Here is a 19,433-nt window from a genome sequence, read left to right as displayed (position 1 = left end):
AGTAATAGCTATGTGGGATAACTTAAATGAATTAAATAAAATATGACATGGGATAATCATTAATATTGCATACCTTTCAATGTAACATTTGAAGACATTATTTATAGAGCCTGTATCATTATTTGAAGACAATTATCTCATGGTTTCTTTTTAAAGAGAAAACCTAAGATTGAAATTCACAGTAGAGGTGTAAAGTATATTGACTATCTTCCTTTAATTCTCCAAGTCCAATTCATTCCAAATAATAGGTTCTACTGTTGGAAACTCATTTTCTTATTTCATACATGTGAAATGTAATAACCTGAAACCCGGTTCTGGCATACATAAATCAATATTTTCAACTATAAATGTCATTTTCCCCCACAGGTTTTGCTACTTTTGATTTAAGAATCATCATGGTTCAAAGTACAGGTTTATTCCTTAGAGAAGCAGGTTATTAGCCGCAAAATAATCACCCAGATATGAATCATTGAACAATTGCCCTTTCAAGTTAGCTGTATGTTAAATAGAGATCTATGCAATACCCCCATAAAGAAGTACGCATTTACTAGACACATAACTAAAGTCATTAAAGAGATCTAGCAATGAATTTAAGACATCCAATGAGCAAAATACTTTACAAGGGGCTAGAATGTTAATGTTATGATAATGTTATACAATGTGAAGAATAGTTAATTTTGCATTTCCAGGGATAGGAAGCATGATCTACACTTTCCTTTAAGGCTCATTGTGAGACTTGCAATGGTTTTAATTCCCCTCTATCTCTTTATGATAAGACATTACACAAAAATAAAGGTAGCAACAATTCAAAAATAAAGTTTTTTCATCGTGTTAGTGAGCAAATTATCTTGGCCATGGACGCTGGTGGAAATGTTAAAACATTTAATGGCCCATATGAAGACTACTTGATAATAAAGCAAGTTGATTGTTGTTCTGAGGAGGAACATTTCTGTTTCAATTTCCAGTGCATCTAATCACATTACTACATGTTTACAAGTCCTGATAGGCATTTGCTCATCGTCCCCATAATTACGAACTTTGAGGAGGTTGGGTAGAAAAGCAGTAAACTCCACTATTATTCTTACCTGCCTTCAGAACAGCCCAATTCATTAGTTAAAAACCATCCTGGTTTTGCCCAGTACTGAGGGACTTTTTGGGGCAGAGAATTTTCAGTACTACAACAGGGAAAGTCTCAAACAAACTAGGATGAGTTGGTTAACCCAATTTAGCTGATCTTGCTTACTTGTATTCACTTGGACCAGACAGATAATGTAAGCCTGAGGGAGTTCACCTTTCTGTTCTATTGACAAATTGTAAACTTGATAGTTCTCAGTCATGTTATCTATTTCTCCAGGGCCCAGAGACTTTGGCGGATATCAAGAGAAACCTATGCTCCTGCCTTACCCTATCAGAAACCTACTCCCCACTTGGATGATACATTCCATAGTGCCTCTAAAATTAAAGGCTTTGTGATTTTAAGTGAGTTTGTCCTTGAATGAAAGTAATGCCTCTAAAGTGGGAACGTGGGACAGTACTCCATATTTAAATAAAGGCTCCACATTCCAGCAACAAATAGAGCATTGTTAGGCTAGAAAACCTATTTTTGCACATGAGTATCTTCAGAGATTAAAGTAATAAATAACCTATAGGACATCTTTCTGTAATGACATATTCCTGCTTCACAACTATTTGCAATGTCTTAAAATAAAGATAACCCTCAGAACACAGGCTCTAGAGCTAAACTGGTTGAATTAGTGCCTTAGTGCCTTAGTTTTCTTTGTGCCTTAGTTTTCTCATCAGTAGAACAAAGACAAGGATAATAAAAAAAATACATGCTTCATAAGTTTGGATAATGGTTAAATAATGTTTGCAGAGTACTTAGTTAAGTGACCAAAACATAAATGCTATATATGTGCAATTATTACTAAGATTGCTTTTTACCATTGGGTAATTTATCTGTTGGGGTCAAATAGAGAAGTACAGAAGAACAAAGGCCTTTGTGTCCAGTTAACCAGGTTAGAATCATGACTGTATGACTTAATAATTTGAAAAAGTAATTAGTGTCTCAGTTTCCTTATTTATAAATTGGTACTCCTAAAAAAGCCCAGCACAGAGGATTGGTAGAGCATATGCATGTACTAGATGTTATTACTGCTATTATTATTCTGTGATCTGGAGGGGAGTGAAAGTTCATACCAGTCTTCCTAACTCAAAAATCTATGTAATCGCCAGGGAGTGGGACGGGGACACTATGACGCTCTCATTCTCCAAATCTATTTGTAATTATTTACTTCCGGAACAGAAGTGCCTCAGGCAGAAGCATCACATGCAAATAATTATGGGGTCCAAGAAGGAAATGCAAGATAGTGAAATTTATTACAATTAATTAAGGAAGTAAGGAGTGATTCAAACTAGAATATTGGGGAATGTATACATAATCTTAAAGAGGAAAATTACCCAGAGCAGGCCCCAGAAGATGGAAAGTTACTAGCAATACTAAGAGATAACCAGAAGCCCCACTTGAGCAAGAGATAACCAGCCCTTTCTGCTTTTGTAGGCAGGTTTCTGGCCACAAGCTTCCTGCACCTAACCGCTGCCCTAACTGTTGTTCCCGCCTAAAGCAACCCCTCTCCGCAATTTAAACCCACCTACCAGCAGTCAGCACAGCCCTTGGAACCTGACCCCCTGCACTGCCCTATAGAAGCTCTGCAACCCCGCTGCCCCTGGCCCAGAATTTCGAGTTTGAGCTTGTCCGGGTGCGCGGCGTAAAATAAACCCGACTTCTCATACTTCTGTGAGTGTCACGTGGTGTCTCACCAGTCTGACTTATTTTTCTGTGACAGTCTAAAATAATTAAAATTAAAAATCAATAGATTCCTTCTCTGTATGAAGCAAACCTCTTTTAGGAACTAAATTCAGCCTACTTGCCACCAGTTTTCAGTCTCTGTTTATGGCATGCACATATTATTTCTTGTTTTTCACATGTTTTCAAACTGCATTGCAGAAAATTTTTTTTTGTCACTTTAAAATCGTAAACTACTTGCCAAACTTGGCAACCATATTGAAAATCACCAGAATTAAATTATGTATTCTGGTTGCAAAATATTTCATTCTTCCTATGTTAAAAAAAGAAAGAAAGAAAGAAAGAAAAGTATGTGTATGGTATATACAGTTGAATCATTTAAATACTTAATATTTGATATAAATATTAAATAATGTTTAGGACCATGGATCTTCAGGACCATGGATCATTGAGTTTAAAAAAACTAATTATTATTAAGAATATTGAGAAATAATTCTGGATGTAAGTTTACATCTGTTTCCAAAGTTTCTAAATCCTAGAGGAATGGAATACTATTTTTATTTTGCAAATATTCTCAGATTAATAAAAATAGTAGAGTTATCAGATAATCCTGTCCCCTGGAGTTAATTTTCTTTTTCTTTTTCTTTCTTTCTTCCTTCCTTCGTTCCTTAGTTCCTTCCTTCCTTTCTTTCTTTTTCTTTCTTTCTTTTCTTTCTTTCTTTCTTTCTTTCTTTCTTTCTTTCTTTCTTTCTTTCTTTCTTTCTTTCTTTCTTTCTTTTCTTTTTCTTTCTTTCCTTCCTTCCTTCCTCCTTCTTTCTTTCTTTTTCTTCCTTCCTTCCTTCCTTCCTCCTTCTTCTTCTTTCTTTCTTTCTTTCTCTTTCTTTCTTTCTTTTTCTTTCTTTCTTTCCTTCCTTCCTTCCTCCTTCTTTCTTTCTTTTTCTTCCTTCCTTCCTTCCTTCCTTCCTTCCTTCCTTCCTTCCTTCCTCCTTCTTCTTCTTTCTTTCTTTCTTTCTTTCTCTTTCTTTCTTTCTTTCTTTTTCTTTCTTTCTTTCTTTCTTTCTTTCCTTCCTTCCTTCCTTCCTTCCTTCCTTCCTTCCTTCCTTCCTTCCTTCCTTCCTTCCTCCTTCTTCTTCTTTCTTTCTTTCTTTCTCTTTCTTTCTTTCTTTCTTTCTTTCTTTTTCTTTCTTTCTTTCTTTCCTTCCTTCCTTCCTCCTTCTTTCTTTCTTTTTCTTCCTTCCTTCCTTCCTTCCTTCCTTCCTCCTTCTTCTTTTTCTTTCTTTCTTTCTTTCTTTCTTTCTTTCTTTCTTTCTTTCTTTCTTTTCTTTCTTTCTTCTTTCTTCCTTCCTCTTTCTTTCTTCCTTCCTTCCTCTTTCTTTTTTTCTTTCTTTCTTTTTCTTTCTTTCTCTTTCTCTTTCTTTCTTTTTTTTGAGAGAGAATGCATGTGCCTAAGCGGAGTGAGGAGGGGGAATGGGCAGAGGGAGAGAGAAAGAGAAAGAGAATCCCAACCAGGCTCCCTGCTCAACACACAGCCCAAGCAAGCAGGTCTGGATCTCACAACGCTGAGATCATGACCTGAACTGAAATCAAGAGTCTGATGTGTAACTAAGTCAGTCACCCAGGCACCCCCACTATAGTTAATTTAGAATCAACTTTTTTTTGTCCTCTACATATGTAGTTATTCAAATGATTACCTCTTTCCCTTTCACAAGCAACTTCCTCTAACAGGTATTTTCTTAGTTTCAGGCACATATGATTTTTGTCATATCTGATTACCAGCTATAGTGATATTTCATTAACATTTGTCTTTGTATCAGCAATTCTTTTTTATATTAAGTTCTTTATATTATCAATTAAGCCGAAGCCAAACACGATGGTCTCACTATCTGCGTCTGTCTCCCTTTGAACCAAATTCAAGTCATTTGGTCTAGCTTTTAGCCCTTGGGATTCTAATATAAGGTTGGTGATATCCGGTTTCATAGAGCTGAAAACTGTCACAGAAGAGGGTCTCTAGTGCTCTAAGACCCTTTGTCCTCTTTCTATAGAGTGTGCTTCCCAGAGCAAATAAAAATTTTCAGTATTTGCACCAGTGTGAGTGCTGGGCATACCTATTTGCTATTAAACTTACCAGAACAAACATGTGCACATCTCTACTGACCACATGTATTTAGAAAACTTAGTAGGGAGAAAATGAGGGGAATGTTCTTAATATTGACAAAATAGTTTCTTACTTAACAAAGAGCTAATTAAGGGTTGGCAAATTCCATTTCCTGTTGGTAGCTTTGTTTCTCCACATTAGGTCTTTCTTAATAATATACAAATTCATTTTATCAAAGCTTTACCCATTTAAATTGTTCATTATCAGTCCTGATAAAAATGTGGAAATAGGCAAAAGAAATAGTTGGGTGTCTTTTCAGAAGAATGCTGAGTATTTTCTGGCAGATCCTCCAGAGATTATGATTCCACAGGGGTATACATTTTAGATGGATTTGCTCGTGCCCAGGCTATTTTACAACCCTGTAAGGTCAAAGTTAAATTATCCTAACTTAAACAATGGTGATTTTTCCTGCCCACAGAAAATGCAAATGATTCCTGTTCGTAGATCTCAGTTTTGCCCAGCAGAGAATATAAATCTCCATAAGTCAAATTCTCATGTGTACTGGTTTTAACCATTAACTGGTTTCCTCATTACAAGTTGAATAAAATACTTGACATACATTCATTATATATCTTCATTGCTGTATAAAGCTATTTCTTGGCTTTTAAAATGAATCCCAAGTGGCGGTAGAGTTACGAGTTTGCTGATTCTCCGCTTTGTTTGTGTGTTTATGTCTGTGTGTTTTGTAATGATTCTGTGTGTGAGTGTGTTTTCCCGATGCACAAACATTTGGTGTTAAGCTATTTTCTATCTGTGGCAGCGGTGATTGGGAGTTTGGGGTAATGGGGATTAGGTGTTCTTTTCACCGAATGGGGAGATCGAGCCTCTAATGGATGAGATAAAAGATAATCTAAGTATTTTAGGGTTATCATTTCTTGAGATGTTTGTTTACCTGTGAATGAAAACCAGTTAAGATGTCCATGCTCACTGGAAAGGAGAACGACTCTGAAATATGGTCAGGTGAGCTTTCGTGGCTAAAGTTTACAACCAGCTCGCTTTCTGTGTGTGTATGTTATATCGGCAATTCAGGAAAGTATCTACCTCTGCTTGTCTGAGTGTGAAGATTTTCTTACTTCTAATAGGTATTAATAAATGAGATTATGTGTTCTGACTGGTTTGTGGAGATAACTAAGCACCTACATAAATAAAATATCACATAAATAAAAAGAAAATGTAAAAAGTGAACTTTTTATGCTACAAATGTGCTAGACTTTTCAGAAAAAATGTTTTTACATTAATTACTTTCTCAGATACAGTGTAGCACCCAAGTTCACATAGTTAAGGTGAACCTTTGGGCAAATCAGAGTGGCTTAATAATTTTGATTTAAAAAAAATAAGAGTTAAAAACTTTTCTATGATATATTACTAATATTTAGTAATTACATTAAAATATTTATTATATTAATCATTATATATTAATGAGGTAGAACATTATATATAATGAAGACTATGGGTTATATATTAATTATATAGAAGACATTATAAAATATATAATATATATTAATAACTATATGATATATATTATAATTACATACCATATTCTAAGTATATATAATATGCTAAGTATAAAAGTAATAATTTATAATAAGTATAACAGAAGCATGTGTTTTAATAATCTATTTGGTGGGTAGCAAATTAATCCAGAATTTTGATGCTTGAAGAAACAAACATTTATTCCATTTAGTACTTCCCCACTTCTGTGGGTCAGGAATCCAGGCAAAGGTCTGCTGGGTCCTATGGTTCCATATGTCACAAAAAGCTACAATCAAGTAGTTGGCAAGGGGAGTAATATAAGAAGATAGCATAGTAGGAAGCACCAAGATTGATCTTTCCACCTAGACAACAATTATACTGGCAGAAATTGTCAAGTGGACTATTTTGGAACTCTGGAGTTTACTTGTAGCTGGCAGCTTCCAGGCGAAACTTGGCTGGCAAATTGTGGTTAATTTCGATCAATTTCAGCTTTCAGCATAGTAGCCTTTACCCATCCCATGCCCTCCAGCCCCCTCCAGGCAGCCATGCCCATGTTCCTCGTGTGTTTGCTGGAGACAGGTTGAGCAATAAAAACCCTGTCCTCCTCCAAATATAGCCTGTTATGGCTTTCGATTGTTAAGTGCAATTGTAGAGGCTGGCCACCATCGTTTCAGCCCTCTACTGGCTGAAAGTTTCCATGAATACAAAGGAGCATCATCTGTTTTTCTTTTATTTTTTCTCTTTTTCTCCTTTTGGGAGCCAGGCATTTAAGGACTAGTATGTTCAGAAGCAACCACATATATGGTGGAATTTAAAAAGCAATGGAACAAGACCAAAAACATAGTCTCAGAGAAGACCTGAAAAATCCTTAAGGTTTCACATTAGGATGATCCAAGGCACAGAGACAACTTTCATCAATACCCACCCCCAAACAAACAAACAAAGAGAAAACAAGCAAACTCTGGGTAAGGTGGGTATCTGATTTCTAGAGCTACCACACTACAAATTTAAGTACCTTGTTTTCAACCAAAAAATCAAAGGCGTAAAATGAAACAGGAATGTATGGCCCATTCAAAGGAACAAAATAAATCAACAGAAGCTATCCTTAAGGAGGCCAAGTCATTAGACTTGACTAGACTAGACTTGCTAGAGAACTTAAAAAAAAAAAAGTGTTTTAAACATGCTCAAAGAGCTAAAGGAAGATTTTAACATAGGCAGGAAAATGATATATGAACAAAACGAGAATATGAATAACCAACTCATTCTATGAAGTCCTCATTGCCTTGGTTCCATAGAAACAGAATTAGGGCGCCTGGGTGGCTCAGTTGGTTAAGCGACTGCCTTCGGCTCAGGTCATGATCCTGGAGTCCTGCGATCGAGTCCCACATCGGGCTCCCTGCTCAGCAGGGAGTCTGCTTCTCTCTCTGACCCTCCCGCCTCTCATGCTCTCTCTCTATCTCATTCTCTCTCTCAAATAAATAAAATCTTTAAAAAAAAAGAAATAGAATTAGAAAATACATGATCTCTTGTGAGCAGCTTCTTTCATGTATTCAAGGTTCATTTGTGTTTAATACATATCAGTACTCCATTTCTTTTTACTGCTCAGTAATATCCCATTGTGTAGATATGCATCACTTGTATTATTTCACTCATCAGCTAAAGGACAACTGGGTTGTTTCTATTTTTTGGCTATTGTAAACATACGACTATGATCATGTGCAAGGTTTTATGTGGACATACATTTGTACTTACTGGATATATAAAAATGAGTGGAATTACTAGGTCACGTGGTTTTGAGGAACTCCCAACTTGTTTCCAAAGTGGCTGTGCCACTTTACGTTCCAACCAGCAGTGAATGAAGGTTCAAAATTCCCAAATTTTATACCAACACATATTCTCTTTATTATTATAGCCATCCTAGTGGGTGTGAAGTAGTATGTCATTATGATTTTGATTTGTATTTCTCTGATTTGAGCATCTTTTCATGTACTTAATGGCTTTTAAAACATATTCTTAGAAGAAATGTTTATTTAAATCCTTTGTCTTTTAAAAATTAGGTTGTCTTTTATTATTGAATTGTAGGACTACTTTATGTATGCTGGATACATAGATATATGATTCATATTTTTTCCCATTCTGTGGGTTGTGTTTTCACTTTCTTGATAGTAGTTTATTATTTTTATCATTAAAAATACTATTCATTTCTATGAAGTCCATTTTATTTTTTTTACTTTGTCACTTGTGCTTTTGATGTTATATCTAAGAAAATATTACTTGACCCAAGCTCACAAATATTTTCTCCTATGTTTTCCCCTAAGAGTCTTAACAGTTTTTTTCAGGTCTAACATTTATGCCTATGCTCCATTTTGAATTAATTTTCATAAATGCTGTGAGATAGAATTCAAACTTCATTCTTTAGCATTTGACTATTCAATTGTTTCAACACCCTTTGTGGAAAATTCAATTTTCTCCCATTGAATTTTATTGGCATCTTTGCCAAAAATCAAGTCATCAAAAACAAAAGAGCTTATTTCTGGCCTTTCAATTCTATTGCATCGATGTACTTGTCTGTCTTTATACCAGTATCCCACTAACCTGATTACTGTAGCTTTGTAGTAGTTGTGAAATTGCAAAGTGTGAGTCCTCCAGTTAGTTCTTTTTCAAGATTTGTTTGCCTATTCTAGTCCATTGTAATTCTACATGAGTTTTAGGATCAGCTTGTCCATTTCTGGGGGGCGGGGGAGAAGCTAGCTGGGATTTTGACAGTGATTGCCTTGAATCTGAAGGCCAATTTGGGAACTATTGACATCTTAACAATATTAAATATTCTCATCATCCATAAACATGGGACAACTTTGCCTTTATTGTGCTTTTGAAGTGTTTGTCTGCTCTGTGTAACATCTGGCCTGCTTCATAAGCAGTGTTTATAGATTTCATTTTCTTTCCTATGTAGATGACACTTTACTGTTTTTTCTATGTCTCAATTTTCACTTGAAACCTAATTTTTTTAGATAACATATTTTAGCATCTCTGGATAATAATTCCCTAGGTTCTCTCCTCCTTCGAGTTTTGTGTTAATGTTGCTGTCTTTCTGGTGACTGTTTGTTTAGTGACTTGGCTGAAGTAACTTTCTGAAAACCTTTTTCCCCCACAGTGTAAAGCCTCCGAGGGACTTCCTCAGATGTTTCTTGTTTTTATATTTTAGCTCTGGAACAGCTAAGCCATTTATTGATCAAAGAGTCTTGTCCATAAGCCCTCTTTACCAGTTAGATTTTGGCCTTTGACCATTGGATATGTGATAACTTGGGAGGCTGCTATCACAGTTCAGGGCTTTTACTTTTCTCTCTCTCTCTTTCTCCATCTCCTTCTCCCTCTTCCACTCGAATGTCTACCAGTAGATTGAATTTCCCCTGTTTGATTACTCCTGAGAAGGCTGTCTTGGTTATTCACACAGACTTATGGATTCAGGGATATGTGTGATTTTATTTTTAGGTCCTAGGCATTGTCCCTACCTCAGAGTATTGGAATGTTCAGCCAGTATTTGGTCAAGTTGTGCTTAAGTTCCTAGTGATGGTGAGTCTTCCAACTTTTGCTGATGAATCTGTGCTTTCACGTCTGCCCACAACCTGCTGGCCCCTGTAGGGACAGCCTGGTGCACATACACAGCCTTCCCAAACTGCAGTATTGGCTGGGATCCTAGGAAGATTCTTCCAGGCTGTCTGTTTCTCTTAAACTTTGAAATGCTCTTTTTGGCTTGTTGTTACTCATTTCACAGAGCTACCGGTGTCCTTTTCCTTAGACACCCGCTTCATTTTTTAGTATTAAACTGATTATAAATATCTTTATGTTGAGCTTTACGTTAAGGTAAACATAGATGTCTCCCAGACTCTTCAAACTAAATGTATTTACATTTCTACTTAGTCTTCTGCCTGGTCCTGCTTCCTCCCCCATTTTAGACAAATTGATACAAAATCTAACATAGTATCTGTTTCTGAAAGCTTTACCAGCAACACATTTATTGTAACAAATTTATTGTACTGTATTTATATGTATCCCTGCAAGTCTGTTAGCTTACCAAGAGACGGAATTAAATCTTTTTCAACTTAAATAAATGAAAACTAACTAGATGAAGAATAGAGACAAGAGAATCAGATTAAATAAACATCCAAAGATATGTAAAAAAAATTTAAAATCTTCCTTTTTCATATAATCTATTTCTCTATACCTATATATCTAGAGAGAGAAAGAGACATAGGAAAAAGAAGATAATAAATAAATAAACCTGGATTTATATATCCTGGCATTTTGTAAGTGTTATATTTGTTAACCTGAGTCCTTCCAAGGCACCTAGGATGAATATATATATATATATATATATTAGTTCTTACTATTTTGTTGTGATTATTTGTAGAACTCTGACTTATTTGACCATAAACTATTGAAGAACATGTTTTGTTTGTTTTGGTATTCCTGGGCATTTATTAATTATTAAAGTTCATGGTGATACCATATTGCAAGTTGTTAAATAAGTGAATGAATATATTACCTATGATTACTGGTCATTTGGTGCTTTTATTTCCCATAATATATGTAGTATTTTTATTACAAATATTTTAACAATAGAAACTATCAATGTTGCATTATGCCAGACAATTATTACAAGTTAGGTTATAGTAGTTTTTTTTTTTTTTTTTTAAGGTGCAATGCTAGTAAAGTGCATGCCTACAGGTAGAATAAAAATCACGGAACACTTCCAGTCAATGATGAAGTAAAGCCACTTAGTTGGGTGGCTAATGGACTGTTTAGAACTTGTTTTCTTTAATTCTAAAGAGTTATCTCCCCACAAAATAAAAATACTATGATTTAAACATAACTTAAGATCATTTATTTCAGAAAAATCATATTTCTAATTCATATGCAACCTGATTTTCTTAATCATTTTATCCAACTCCTGATATTTGCTGTTTCCAAATGTTATTTTCCCCCCTCCCATCTCTCTAGAGAATTAACTTGTCTTTAGTCCTGAATTTAAATTTGAAAAATACTATTTAATACAGTTCCATATTTCCAAGTATGTAAAATTTAAAAAGCATTTTGTGGGAGACACATTTGCCTGTCACTTGTTTGTTAAAATGTCTTGATAAAAACTTTTAGTCATAAGTTTTTATAAAAAAATAAGTTAACATAAATAATGAACATTATAAAGGGTTTTGCTTAGTTTTCTTTAATTTTGCAAGAATATAAAAATTGAAAATTGACAATGAAAATTTTACCATATGAACAATTATTACAATTTGAGTTAAAATTATTAAGAATAATTTTATAAGGGAATAAAAGGTGCATATTCTTACCCTGAATTTAAAATCAGTTAAATATAACCTTGATATGTCCTTACAATTTTGTAATTTTAGCTGATTGTTGAAGATATTTCTAGTGCATGCTTTATAGTAAGGTATAGAAAATTTGCAGAATTTGCAGCATTATGTCTATCACTGATGAATAATGCTAAAAATGTGTATGAATATGTGTTAAGTTGAAATGATGTGAGGAACACCATAGTGTAACAAAAGTAACAGATTGGATGTACTTGGCGATATGTGGTCAGAGGATCACAAACTTCCTGCCTATAAAATAATGAAGAGTCCAAGATGATGGCATAGGAAGATTCTGAACTCACTTCCCATGGAGATACTGAATATACCGCTACATATGAAAAAACTCCCTCTGAAAAAGACCCGAAAACTAGCTGAACGATGAAGGATAAAAGGGCCACACTGAAACAGGTAGGGAGGCAGAGGTACAGTACCCCCAAACCCCACCCCCCAGAGCAGCAACACATAATTGGGAGGATTTCACTAAGCAGTTGCTTCTGTCTGGGGAGCAAGGGGCTTTGTGCCCCACAGCAGGCACCCCAGCCCTTGGGACTTATGCATTATGGGTGGAAATGTAAATTAGTGCAGCCACTGTACCATTTCTACTACTAGGCATTTGTTCAAAGAAAACAAAAAACACCAATTTGAAAGGATATATGCTCCCGTAGGTTCATTGCAGCATTATCTACAATAGCCAAGATATGGAAACAACTAAGTGTCTATCAAAGGAGGAATGGATAAACAGGTTGTGGCATATATACATATACATATATATATGTGTATATATATATATGTGTGTATGTATATATATGCATATATATATAATGGAATACTACTTAGGCATAAAAAAGAATGAAATCTTGTTTTTGTGACAACATGGATAGACCTTGAGGGAATTATTCTACGTGAAATAAGACAGAGAAAGACAAATACCATATATTCACTTAAACGTGGAATCTAAAAATCAAAATACACAAACAAAATGGTACAAGTCACAGATACAGAAAACAGAAGTTGCTAGAAGGGGGGAGTTGCGAGATGGGTGAAATGGGTGAAACAGTTGAAGAGGTACAAATTCCAATTATAAAATAAATAAGTCATGGGGATGCAATGTCCAGCATGATGACTATAATCAATAATACTCTAGTGCATGCTTGAAAGATGCCAAGGGAGTAAGTCCTAAAAGTTTCCATCTCACACACATACACACACATAATCTTGTAACTTTGTATGGTGATGGACGGTAACTAGAACTTTTGTAGTGATCATTTCAGTGTATGAAAATATCCAATCATTATATTGGATACTTGAAAATAATATAATATGTCCATTATGCCTCAAAAACAAAGCAAAACAAAATAAAACTCCTCCATGTTAAAAAATATGACTCAATATAAAAATAAGCAAAAGACTTATTTTTAGAAAATGTATGTCCAAAAGGACAATAAACTACTAAACACACTAAAAAAAAAAAAAAAATAGAGAGAGGAAGAGACATAGAGACAGAGAGAGATGAAAAGAATCACAGGTATATTCTGGAAATACAGGCTGTTAACTCTGCATTTTCTAGAAATATCCACATAATATTAGTTAGCAATTAGAGTATAAAAATACAAAAAAGAAGAAATTAAACAAAATGTTATTTCCACAATACTTTAATGTGATCAAGAGAAAATTTAAAAAAAATATTATATACCTGTTTTTCTCATAAAATTACAAAGATTTGGATTTCAAAATTATTGTCCTATATATTTGGTTATTCAGTTTAACTCCCTCCAGGTCTAGAGATTACAAATAGTAGATAATATGCAAAAATTTGTGTGGGTCACTCAGATGGTAAGAGGATAATACTAAAGAAACTACAATAAATAGCACAGAGAATCCAAAGTCTCAGGCAGAATAAGCTAAAATTTTGTGATTTGGATTCTGCCTTAAGTACTTTGCATGACTAATTCATGTAATAGTCATAAACATACTACATAGGTGTTATAATCAACAGTTTAAAAATCAATAAACTAAGGCATGACAACTTTATATAAATTACCATCACTGTAATTTATGCAGTTGTGTTAATATCCTGTGTTCTTAATTACAACACTGTATTCATGCTTAAATTATTTGAAACTCTGCTGTCATTAGACAAGAAACCAATGACATCCCTTTAAATGTTTAAAACAAATGTAAGGGCGCCTGGGTGGCTCAGATGGTTAAGCGTCTGCCTTCAGCTCAGGTCATGATCCCAGGGTCCTGGGATCGAGTCCCGCATCGGGCTCCCTGCTCCTTGGGAGCCTGCTTCTCCCTCTGCTTCTCCCTCTCTCTCTCTCCCTCTCTCTCTCTCCTCCTCTGTCTCTCATGAATAAATAAATAAAAAAAAAATCTTTAAAAAAAAATAAAACAAATGCTAAGTGGCTTAAAGTTAAATCTTTCTTTCCCAGTTAGCTGAAGCATAAATAAGGGCAATTGAGTTAAACATTAACCAAAGTCACATTATATACTTTCTAACTTTAATCATATCAAATCCAAATCCATAGTCTTGAGAACTTCTAGGTAATTTTTGAGACTTTTTGTATAATGCAAAATAATATTCTTGTTGAAAATAATAAATAACGGTACCTTAATTAAAAGAATCTCTCCAAAATGCTTAAAACTCTTTCTATATCAATATCATTTTTGTCACGATCACAAGAATTGATTATGAAAGTATATGAGAAATTTGGTAGGCAAAGGCCTGCTTTAAATCATTGTTAAAAGTCTGCTCTCTAGATTTTCAATTCTTTTCTTTCTAAAACATTTTTGATAAATAAGTACGTGAATGCTACTGTGCATGTAGACAAAACAGTGTGAAGTCTATTGGCTTTTTTAAATTACTCGAAAAGACGAAATTGTTGTCACATATCTTCTTTTTCAGTCCCCTCAGAAACAAGTTTAAAATATTATAAATGCATTTTCATACATTTATAGAGGTGAAACTGGCATGGAGATTTGGACTGTCACACTTCTAATAGTAATGTGCATTTTTCAAAGGCTTAGAGGACTGATATCTGCTTGGCCATTTGCACCATAGCAATGAACAAATACTCTTTTACTGTGTAATGTTTCAGGAAATATTGTCTAATATATTTATTGCACTTTACTTTATTGCACTTCACAGATACTGCATTTTCTCTGAATAGAAGGTTTGTGGCAATCCTGCAAAGAGCAAATCTTTGATGCCATTTTTCCATCTGCATTTGTTCACTTCATGTCTCTGTCATATTTTGGTAATTCTCACAATATATCAAGCTTTTCCATTATTATTACATTTGTTATAGTAGTCTGTGATCAGTGATTATGACTCACTAAAAGCTCAGATGATGGTTAACATTTCTTAGCAATAAAATATTTTTATTTATTTATTTTTTATTTTTTTTAAGATTTTATTTATTTATTCATGAGAGACAGAGAGAGAGAGAGAGAGAGGCAGAGGGAGAAGCAGGCTCCCAAGGAGCAGGGAGCCTGATGCAGGACTCGATCCGAGGACCCTGTGATCATGACCTGAGCCTAAGGCAGACGCCTGACCATCTGAGCCACCCAGGTGCCCAGCAATAAAATATTTTTAATTAAGGTATGCTCTTTTTTTTCCGCCTGGGTGGCTCAGTTGGTTAAGTGACTGCCTTCGGCTCAGGTCATGATCCTGAAGTCCCGGGATCGAGTGCCGCAGCGGGCTCCCTGCTCGGCAGGGAGTCTGCTTCTCCCTCTGACCCTCCCCCCGCCATGTGCTTTCTCTCTCTCTCTCTCTCTCTCTCTCAAAAATAAATAAATAAAAAATCTTTAAAAAAAATGTATGCTTTTTTTTATATACATAATGTTATCGTACCCTTAACAGACTACGGTATAGTGTAAACACAACTTTTGCAAGCATTGGGAAACCAAAAAATCCATTTGCTTCGCTTAATTGTGATATTTGCATTATTGTGGTGATCAGGAACTAAACCGCAATATCTCCGAGGTATGCCTGTATACCTAACTGTCAATATAAGTGTTGAACTAATACAAAGTAGTTTTAATTTAGTAGTGACACATATATTAGTCTCTACAGATAATAATAACAAAAATAGTAAGAAATGAAGACTCTTGACTACCCTTATAGAGCACCACGGATTAGTTATAGCAATAGTTTAATCACAATGTTTTCTTTTTTTAAAAAAACAAATTCCATGCCACTTTCTTCTATGACAAATTTATGGAGAACATATAACTTGTCATAACATATATATGTAGGTGACCCTTGAATAACATGAGTGTGAACTGCCAACTCCACTTACACATGAATATATATATATTTTTAAAGCTTTATTTTTTTTTTTTTTTGTTAGAGAGAGAGAGAGAGTGAACACACACAGGAGGGGAGCAGCAGAGGAAGAGGGAGAAGCAGGCTCCTCGCCAGGCAAGGAGCCTGATGTGGGACTCCATCCCAGGACCCTGGGATCATGACCTGAGCCAAAGGCTCAGGCGCTTAATTGACTGAACACCCCGCTGTCCCACGCATGGATTTTTTTATAAATATAATACAGTACTATAAATGTACTTTCTCTTCCTTATCATTTTCTTCATAAATTTTCTTCTCTCTAGCTTATTTTATTGTGAGAATACAATATATATTGCATGTAACATACAAACTATATGTTAATCAACTGTTTATGTTTATGGTAAGGCTTCTGGGCAATAGTAGGCTATTAGTAGTTAAGTTCTGAGGGAGTCAAAATTTTGTTATATGCAAATTTTGCAGGGGTCAGCGCCCTTAACCCCCATGTTTTACACACACACACACACACACACACACACACACCAGTTGAAAAGACTTTCTGACTCAAAATTTGCGTGAATTAATATGGAAAAATCTCTCTCTACAAAAAGCAACATCTGTGTGGGTAGAGAATGCTTTTCACATCCTATTCTGATAAATTCCAAAATAATTCAATACATTGCTTCCAAAATAAGCTTTTATAACCTCATTCTCTTCATTTTTTTTTTTCCCAAGCACGCCTTGCTCAAATATAAGCTGTAACAACTCCTAGGAGTCACCATATAAATGATGAACTCACACTGGTGGAAAAAAAAAAGATGGTTAACAATATGTCTATTACAGTGTCTACAATTGCTCAGAATTGCATTTTGTTAATGGACCTGAAAAGTAGAGATATACCTATCTATTCTATCTTCTGAACATCTTTAAGGCAAGTGAGAGCCATTAGAGGATAATCTAAATATCTGTGATGTCATTCCTCTTATAGAAAGGTAGTAAGAGACATTTCATTCCATGGTCATCATAGCTCATCCTAATACTAAAAAGTAAAATAAAGGTAGAGGATTTTGAAATAGTCCAGCATGGTAATCACAGATCTCAACATATGATAAAGTGCCTGTGAAAAGACCATTGATATGAATCCTTGCCGAATGCAAGGAGTATATGAGGGTGGCTGAGCATATGGACTCTGAAACTCTAATATCTGGTTTGAATCCGGGATCTGTCAAACAGCTCTGTGACCTAGTTTAAGAACCTCTCTGTACTGTATGGTGACTAACATAACATAATAAAATAAAATTTTAAAAAAAGAATTAAAATTAAAATTATATAATTTTCATTAAAAAAAAAGCTCTCTGTAGCTAAGTAAAATAGGGATTCTATTACAACCCACCCTCTAGACTGTTTTTGAGGATTAAAAAAGCAATTAGAATAATATCTAGTGCATTAAAATCATTAGGTATTACTCCTCTTACTCATATAAATAAATATTTTTGGAGAATTCTGATTCCATGAAAATATAAAAGAAAGATATAAAAAATCTATTATCAAGGAACAAAATATCTCCAGGTATGTAAATATGTGTAGAGTTTAAATACAATCACCAACCCAGACTACAGTAAAATTCCATGTCTTAAATACTGTATGTATGTGAATATCTATAGCATTACTTTGCAAAAAAATTTCTTAATTCTGTAGGAAAAAAATATTAACGAGATGTACTCCATTAGAGGTCCCAATTCTTGATCCTACCAATTTCTGTTTTTGAATCATATCACAATAAAAAAATAGTCAGAATATTTTATTTTATAAAGTCATCAAGCACAGAAATTGCACAACCTACACAATGACAAAGTTAGAAATTTAAGTGTATGTTCTCATCTCACCTCATTATTATCTTTGTCTTCAGAATAAATCAATTTTGTGCATTTTTCCTTCTCATTGTACTGCTTGTCATAAGAGAGAAATCAGAATTTTAATAATACACAAATGAATTGAACATTATGGTACCATGCTTCATAACTTTGATATATTTCAAGTCTGTACTTGAGTTTTTGTAATTTCATTATACCTTGTCACATTAACAAAGCTGTAAATATTAACTCAAACATAAGATATCATTGCAGAGATAGATCTTTCCTATTTTTTTTATCTTTTAAGCTCACGTTAGGACTCAAAGTATCATAAATTAAGTTTCCACAATGATCATATAAGTGTATAATTATAGGATGTAATGCATTATGTAGATGAAGAGAACAAATTTTATATACTAATATGTAGTATGAAGGTCAAAATAAAACATATTTAAAACTTGAAGTAAAGAGAAATATTGTAATTCTAATCTAAGGAAAGCAACCATCCTAGAGCATGAGGAAATACTAATGACACTTGTAAATTCGTAAGAATCAGAGCAGAAATTTAAGCAAATTTTTCATATATCTTACAAAGGGTTATGAATTGCAGAAATAAAAGTCAAATTAAAAAATTTTAATACAGTAAAGGAATTTTCAGTTTACTTCATATAATTCAGTGGTCATATGAATACCAGATGTATATCACATTTGGTTCAACATTTTCTCTCCAGTAGACCACTGTAATAAAATATGTTGTTATATACATTCAATTCTTTTTAAGATCTTATTTATTTGTCAGAGAGAGAGAGAGAGAGAGAGAGAGCCAAGGCAGGCGGAGCAGCAGACAGAGGCAGAGGGAGAAGCACACTCCCCACTGAGCAGTGAGCCCAATGCGGGACTCGATCCCAGGACCCTGGGATCATGACCTTAGCCGAAGGCAGACACTTAACCGACTGAGCCACCCAGGAGCCCCTGTTATGTACATTCTAAATAAATATTGCAGATGACTTGAATGTACTCTATAACAGGAAAATTCAGGATAATGAAATTTATTCCTTTTTTATTAATGCTAAAGATTCCTTTAGCCTAAATTAACACTTTAGTAAATTTCAACAATCTAGTTAGTATATGCCAGAAACAAAGGTGATTAAATCAAAGTAAAAGAATAATTGGCACATATACCTGAACCTGGCACATATATCTTAAGTACTTCAAAACTTCAAAATTATACAAAGAACACAGATGTACATGATGTATTACCATGATTAGATGCAATTCCACTGATGTTTGACTAATGAGAAAATCTGACCAGTGATCAACTCAACTCCATATCTCAAGATAAGCTCTGAGGTCATCAATTTTCAGAGTAACTCTACCATAGGTTATGTAATTATAAAACTTTTCATTCTTTGAATAATGCAAGAATCAAATGTCAAAGGTATTGTCAAGGAATAGATTATTCTACAGTCAATAATAAACAAAATGATATGAT

This window comes from Eumetopias jubatus, unplaced genomic scaffold (assembly GCF_037043125.1).
Source record: "Eumetopias jubatus isolate StellerSeaLion01/CBP00866 unplaced genomic scaffold, mEumJub1_p1.0 scaffold_2, whole genome shotgun sequence".
Lineage (NCBI taxonomy): Eukaryota > Metazoa > Chordata > Mammalia > Carnivora > Otariidae > Eumetopias > Eumetopias jubatus.
Note: the sequence above shows the minus strand (reverse complement) of the source record.